Source organism: Hesperophylax consimilis, chromosome 13 (assembly GCF_061612785.1).
Source record: "Hesperophylax consimilis isolate HC1 chromosome 13, BYU_Hcon_1.0, whole genome shotgun sequence".
Classification (NCBI taxonomy): Eukaryota; Metazoa; Arthropoda; class Insecta; order Trichoptera; family Limnephilidae; genus Hesperophylax; species Hesperophylax consimilis.
In genome coordinates, this window is record NC_142848.1 from 8,585,750 (window position 1) to 8,593,533 (window position 7,784).

Here is a 7,784-nt window from a genome sequence, read left to right on the forward strand (position 1 = left end):
ACATATAACACATGTTTTTTTATTAAAAAGTAGAGAAAATTCGATGTTTTGTAATCAAGTTGTAAAATTAATATTTTCTAACGCTTACATTGTTAACGCTGACTAAACCAAGAGATACCTAGGTACATCAAAATGATGTGCTACGGAATTGTATATCTTAAAAAGGCCTACATAAAAGGATTCCGTATTATATGTCTATCTCATAAGGATAATTTACAGCAACGCCAGGTACACGTAAGTTAAGAATACATAAAATTATTGTTCAAGTTCAGTCAAGTATCAAGGTATAATTTTTACGGGCGATTATTTTTACTTGAAAGTGTACCTATATAATATGGCTCTCGTTCATGAGTTATAAGTTATAACTAATAGTAATATATACTAATATTTAATGTCGAAAGAAAAATAAATACATTTTCTTTATAAGAAAAAAAACTCACCGCATATGTTTTACAAGTGACTGCTTTTTAACACAGCCGAAAGCTCAGAGAAGTAGCATTCCATCTGCATCATTAAAATATGAGTTCAACTCCGTTCGGCTGTAAAAACAATTTTTATTTATGTTCGTATATGGGATTTTCCGAGAGAAATCTGAACCCAAAAGTTCATATATGGGATTTTGTGTTCAGATTTCTCTCGGAAAATCAAACCAGGTTGCCATACTAATATTTTATTCCTTCCTTATTTCTTATTAAAGTTCATTCCCCATAACATCAATGCAAATGGAAAATGGTTATCGGTGGTATTATTTTTATTCGAATCGTAAATAATAAACTACATTCCTGATTTACAAAATGTATCCCATGGAAAATTTAAAACATCGCTCAAATTTGGAAATAAATATTCGTGTTGCAAAGTTAAAAAATCATTTTTTTAGTTTGTTTAGAGGTTAACCACTAAGTCCTCGGACATTTTGCAATGTTCGTCTCATAGGAGAACTGTCATAATACAGATTGCGCGGAACATATTTTCACATTACATTCAATTTCAGATAAGCTCACTGTTTTTTAACTTTTTTCAAAATAAAATACTATTCTTAAAAGCAGATAAAAAATTCTTTAAGATTTCAGTATTAAAAATCGACGTATGCATTTAAAAATATTAAAAATTTAAACGCAAACAAAGATAATGTCGTTTACCGATGTTTTTTTTATCGTGTAAACTGTAATAACTACTCCAAACGAAACAATCCAATTTAGACAATGGTAATTAAAGTTATATTGACTTCACTATTTTTAGTTTTTGATAAAAGTATTTATGAAAAAAAAAATTTAACTTTGCCGAATATTTAATATAATGTTGTTTCATAGCATTTTTCTCTCTCACTGTTAAAATTATATTTTTCGCTATAATAAAAAATGAGATGGCATAACTCTTATCAGACTGTGTTAGGCTGGGATATATATCTCCCAAAAATACTCTAAGGTTTTTTGTTGTCTGTGAAAAATATCACCCGAAATTGTCCAAGGAGTTAAATACTTATAAAATGGCATGTACTCTCAGAACCGCCAATAATTCTGATTCAAACGTTCCTTGAATTGGCATTAGCCGTATTTGGTAGCCCGATTTAAATAGCCACGAACCTTCAAACCTTCTTTTCTCCATCACCTTCTCCTCCCACCACATTCAGCCTAATAATAGAGTCTCCAGGCTGTAAAACTCTTTTGCCGTGTTCATAAAAACATGGAAAATATTAATTATTGGCGTATGGTGATGATATTTTTTGTGTGTCCGGGGTTTCTGGGACTCTCTTATTAAATAAAACTCCAGTTTAAACAAAAACACTTGGACTTTTAAGGGTTCTCACATCTCAACTAGCAGGCGGTAGGATCCTTAGAAGTTAGGAAAAGTAGCAATTAAAAATTGTTGTTATATTTGCATCAATTTGACATCTGAGAAAGAATTAATATTATCGTGTCGTAAGATTATTCTGAAGGAGGCTGTGAATTGAGAAAAAATCATTCGGTAACTTAATTTTTCGCCAAACGTATTTTGGCTAAATTCAATTTGTGAAAACGAGGAAATTCTGCCCGCCAAAGTAAAACCTTTCATTTGATCTTATTTATTCCTTAATAAAATGTATTATCTCCGACCCATTTGATTGACGGTAGTAAACATGAATGTTTCTTGTTATTTTTCAAAGAGATTTTCTGAAATACGTTACAATTTTTCGTAAGAAGCTTTGTGGTTAGGCGTTATACTTTTAAATGAAACAAACACATTACATATAACCAGGAACATTTATTATTTTCAATAAATATTTATTTTATCCTTATAAGGCTTGGTTAAAGCGAAACCGGTCGATAATAAAATAAGGTCAGGCACTGGCAAAGAACGTAGGTCTTCAGGCACTCCAGTGCTGACGAGACGGCCAAAGGGCCACGTCGGGGTCACCAATATGGGAATTGGTAGCGAGACAATGAAATATGATGTTGTTGTCACAGTGTTTATTGAGAGTCAGGATAATACATTAGTTGAGTTGCGCAGTTGGGAGATGGCTCTGGGTCGAGGATGATGATGACACCAGGCGTAGTCAGCGATGACTGCGGTAGAATGGTTGAGATGCGTGTCAGTGGATCGACACCGCATTGATGGAGATCGGGCTCGTAGACTTGTTCAGCACTGATGAAGGCGAGGAGTCTTCTGGGTACTTCAGCGTGAACGAGGTAGCCGAAGGTGCGATGGACCTGGTCGGCAGATGAGCAGGAGGTACAGGCTAGCGACGATGGTCGCGGAGCCGAGGAGCAGACGACGATGAGCTGGTCGCCGGGTCTAGGCGCGTGAGGTTAGCGCTGGCCAGGAATGATAGCCTGGGCCAGGGCGTTGAGGTGAAGATGGATCGAAGCGTGATGCGGGGGGAACCGGCCATAATGGCCGAATCCTCCATTACTCCGAGTCGGAGATCTCGAGTAGGATGATGTCGCGTCGAACTTGTTGACTGGAGTGATGTGGAGTGATGACTGACTACTGACTGACTGACTGATGTACTTAGATCCTCCACCGCTTATATAGCTGCTGATTCCTTTGTTCTCGTCTGCCACGGGTTGGAGTAGCGTCTGGACTTCGAACCCGCAGGACCGCTGACTCGGTTTATTGTATGAGTGTTTGCATCACTCTATATGCAAGTCAGCAGTCTACGTATGGTGGTACCAAAGATATTAGAAGAACGAGATGTGCTATGCGCAGTTCGTACTGAGTGGAATTGTTTTGCCGAGTGTCGCCGGTTTTGTTCACCAATACTACTGCACACCTTCGCTTGCGCTAAGGTATCCGCACTAATACATAGAACAGATTTCTGTGCGTACACGTCCCGATACCGTTCAAAGTACCCTAATTAGGTAGTACTCCGGCTACGGTCCGGCGGCCAACATAGCATATCTCGTTCTTCTAAAGTCTTTGGTTGGTACCGATATCATAATTGAAGTTTCGTAAGAATGATTGCTGTCTCGGCTGTTTAACACATGCAGTCTGGTTATGAATTAATGACCCTAGGAGCGGTGACATAACCGCTACAGATATATAAATCAAATTGGCGCCGCTGCCCGCGAAAAATAGATACTCTGCTTTATACAGGATTTTCCAATAAGAGGTGTTATTTTGAATAGCCCGCTATTTCGGTAGATGTTACTTTTGAAGCTGTCATTTTTTTAATATTTGACAAGTAAAAACTACGTTATTAAAAAAAATGGAACGATACACGCTTCAACAACGTATTTAAATTGGTAAAATTCACTTGAGTGAATCAAATGCAAATCATCTTGAATGATGAGGCCCATTTCCACCTCGATGGCTTCGTCAACAAGCAAAATTTTCGCATCTAGGGCTCAGAAAACCCAAGAGTTATTGTTGAAAAGCCTCTCTATTCTCAACGTATGACTGTTTGGTATGGCTTATGGTCCGGCGGAGTCATTAGACCTTATTTTTTCGAAAATAAAGCTGGAGCAACAGTTACGGTGAATGAATTGCGCTATTAAGAGATGATTCATGATTTTTTATGGCCGGAAATGGATGGTATTGATCTTTTACGATTGAATATCAAAATAACACCTCTTATTGGAAAATCCTGTATATTAGAATGTAGATAATTAGTATTGACGAACCTCTTGCTAGTTATCGATATTGATAAAGTTTAATATCTTTTTAATTGAAGTTTTCAAACGAAATCGAAACAAAGCTAAAGAAACAAATAAGGCAAAAATCTGTCAACATATATGTAAAAAATATACAGGATATCCGATGGGGAAAGTGCGCTAACTTCGGGAGGTGATTCTACCCCCCCTTACCCTCAGACACCCTGTATTTACTATTATTATTTTTGAAACCCATTTTTCAGACAAATAGGTAGTCCAATATAACAATCGGTACGGGAGGTACATATCCCAAGAAGTAATTATGGTTGTTGATCAACTTGTCACTATAAAATTTCTTAGTGTTTCAAACCATAATACCGGCTGTCAAATAATTTTATCAAACCAAAATGTTACAATAACCGATTCACAAGAACCTTCGCAGGCGTAATCGCTAACGATTGCCGACAAAATAACATGGCCTGATATACATTTAAACATTGTTCAGCATTTTGCATGACGAAAGACCCCCGTTGTTGTCTGTCCTCACTTGTCTGGTGAAAAATAAAATAAAACAAACTCCGGGCAGAAGTAGGAGGTAGTCGCTGCATTAATATTGCGCGGTCAATAGCCCCGCAGATAAAAGATACACTTCTTCCATTCTCCCTTGCAATCTTCGGGCAGTTAGCTCAAATTAAAGGTACGATTGACAGTGGCGTATCAGAAGTTTGACTTAATCATCCCCAGCCCTTGGACATATTTTTAGCATGCACGGAGAATACTTTTCATGAAAAATATTGCTAACTTATTAAGAATCTTTTAAAATTATTCATATTTCTGTTAAAAACTGGATTGTAGGCTATTAACGAATGAATTGATACGTATCCTGAAAAACTTCAGGCTAAACATAAAAATCCTAACATTTTTTTCATGATAAGATATTAATACAAACGCAGGTGTATGAACACGTGTTTCGATATTTTTACTAACACTTTATCAGGTAGCGGCTTGCACTTCCGTTTGTAACAGAATTATCTATAATTTGAAGAGATTTTTAATAAATCAGCATTAATCTTTTTTCTTGTATTCAAAATACATTTTTTATGACTCCAATACGAGCAGCCAGTTAAAAAAAAAGTTGATAAAACGTTATCACAAAGGGGGCTTGCAATACAAAAAGGCTGCAATTGTCTGTGTGTATTTGTTTTTGTATGCAAGAGTCCCAACTGCTCAATTGCGGTTCAGTTGTGAGGTTGAAGGGAATGGGGAGGAAATTATCATGGAATGTGGAAGGTTGGGATGTATCTGGCTATTTAGATTTGGTAACCAAACATGACTAATGCCATTCTGATACTGAGAGAATCTACAACTTTAGGACGCGTCACAAACTGTTTTATTATTGAGTGCCTACGGGTCTTACGCGGTATAATTTGGAATGCGTGGTAATCCGCCCCTGACCATCCGAAAACGGTGTTCTTCGAAGTGTGGGCAGTTTTCGGGTAAGTTATTCGTCTCGGGATTCTGATTGTAATCTTTATCTGGAGATATTTAAATAATACTTCCGTTCTGCTGTTTGGGTACTTGGTTCGTTACTCGGATAAATCAGCGGACGCGGGGAGGGTACAGAGTCTCTCGCTCAGTCGACAGTGGCAGTCGGTACAAAGCTCGGATTCCCTTTAATGCATATTTATGTATTTTTAATTGCGATGTTTTATTGCGGAGACCGATTTGGTACAAATCTACCCCCAACCGAGTTAATCTGCCGCCGCGCCGGCCGCCTCGCTAATAATGCTGATTTATACGCCTGTGGAAATTTTAAGAAACTTCCTCCGAATTATTTATGCAAAACCAATGCCGTAATGTAAAGAGAATTTAATATCTTCAGCAATTGAAGATAAAGCTCGTTATTTCGTCGCTTCAAGGCTATTATGTGATTACTTTACAATTTAATTTACTTTGAATCACGTCCCGTTATTTATTACCTCTACAGCTACCGGCTTAATTTACTCCACAAGACAATAAAAATAAAATTTCCAAATTCAGTTTTCATACACTTACGAACTGATTGATAACGCTATAAAAACGAGTTCTATGAAAAGTAGGTTTCTCATTTTCTTTTACTTTAAATCAAAACAAAAATTTCCTCTGAAATCATAAGATATGTAAGTGGGTACTTAAATACCTACCTACTTAATTAATGAACACCATAATTTCACATTTCAAAAAATTATGTTTAAATTACTTACGCTAAATTTTCGTGGTGTACCAGCTGAATGTACTTTTCAGAATGGTTGCTTTTATTCAGAGACATGATTTTCGATCGTGCATATTGGCTACTGCGGCACACTACAGGTTAAAACGGTCACCATTTTGAAATGTAACAAACAAATTTAGATATAATTGTAATGCCAAGTGCTCGAGTTAAAACAGGATTTCGCTACGCTCAGTCAGTATTAAAAGTAACTCGGTATAATAGTGATTATGTATTCCAAAATAATAATCAATGATATTTATAATACATAATTCTATTTAATATAATAAGGATAATTTTGTGAAAGACAACAATATACAGTTCATTCAACAATATCATTTTTGCGTGAGAATGTGAATTTAATAGGGAGTTCAATGAAGAGTGTAGATATGATTTTAAAACATGCTAGACAGACTTAACATGGCTAATTGGAAAATACTATACAGAAATACATTAAGCCTCCGTAGTGAGCGTTTAAAGATGGATACATTTTCAATCAAAGGGTAATGTTTAATACGAATGTTAGAGGTAGCGCGCTAATATTAAAAAAACGTTAACAATTAAGGGAAAATGGTGAACATAATATCTCAACAAATTCTTAAGTTGCAAATGATAATGTGATTATATATTATATTATATTATATGCATAATGTGATTTTTTTCATATCTTTGTATGTTTTTTTTTTCTTTTCCGATTTTATGTCCGGGTTAAATCTTCCCCATAGGAAAAACTAAACCCTTCCACAGACTTTTCCATAAATGATCACCTAGTCAATCAACATTATGCAAGTGCATTATATAAGCAAAATAAATACCAAACAACACGTCAACTCATCAGAGATCAAATGGGAAAATAATTCACCGACTCCAGATATTTTCATATCAGAGGGTTCGGCTCGGTAGAACTTCTAACAGGGCCTATAAATCCTACTGATCCCTCAACATAAATATTTAAAAAATCTTTCGTTATCCTTCATGTATTTAAAATAACTAATATTAATTGTTTTTTTTATATATTCAATAATTTTATTATTACATTTATAAAAACAATTTATTTTTGAAGTGAAACTTCTTTAGGCGCGTAATGGATTTTCGGGGACGGAGTAAAACCGAGTCAGGATCGACACGAAAATGCGGGTACCCCCACCACCGCTCACCGTTCACTGTCCCTCTCTCACCATATGCGCTTGTTGAGGTGGGGGAGCCGCTCACGAACGTTCTCTCTCTTCTCTTCTTTCCTCTCTCTCAGACACCAGCGAACTGCGCCACGCCAAGCATCAGCTGCTTGGTTAGTATACTGCGTCGTGAGTGTAATACGAGTGAAATACGTAATTGATTGTGGTTCATACGGTTTGGTACAGAATTTCAGTGTTAAAAATGAGTAGTGACGAGATAGAGGTGATGAACACATCAGTGGCACAAGAGGAAATATCCTATCAAATCCATGCTTCGTCGTTGAATTATTT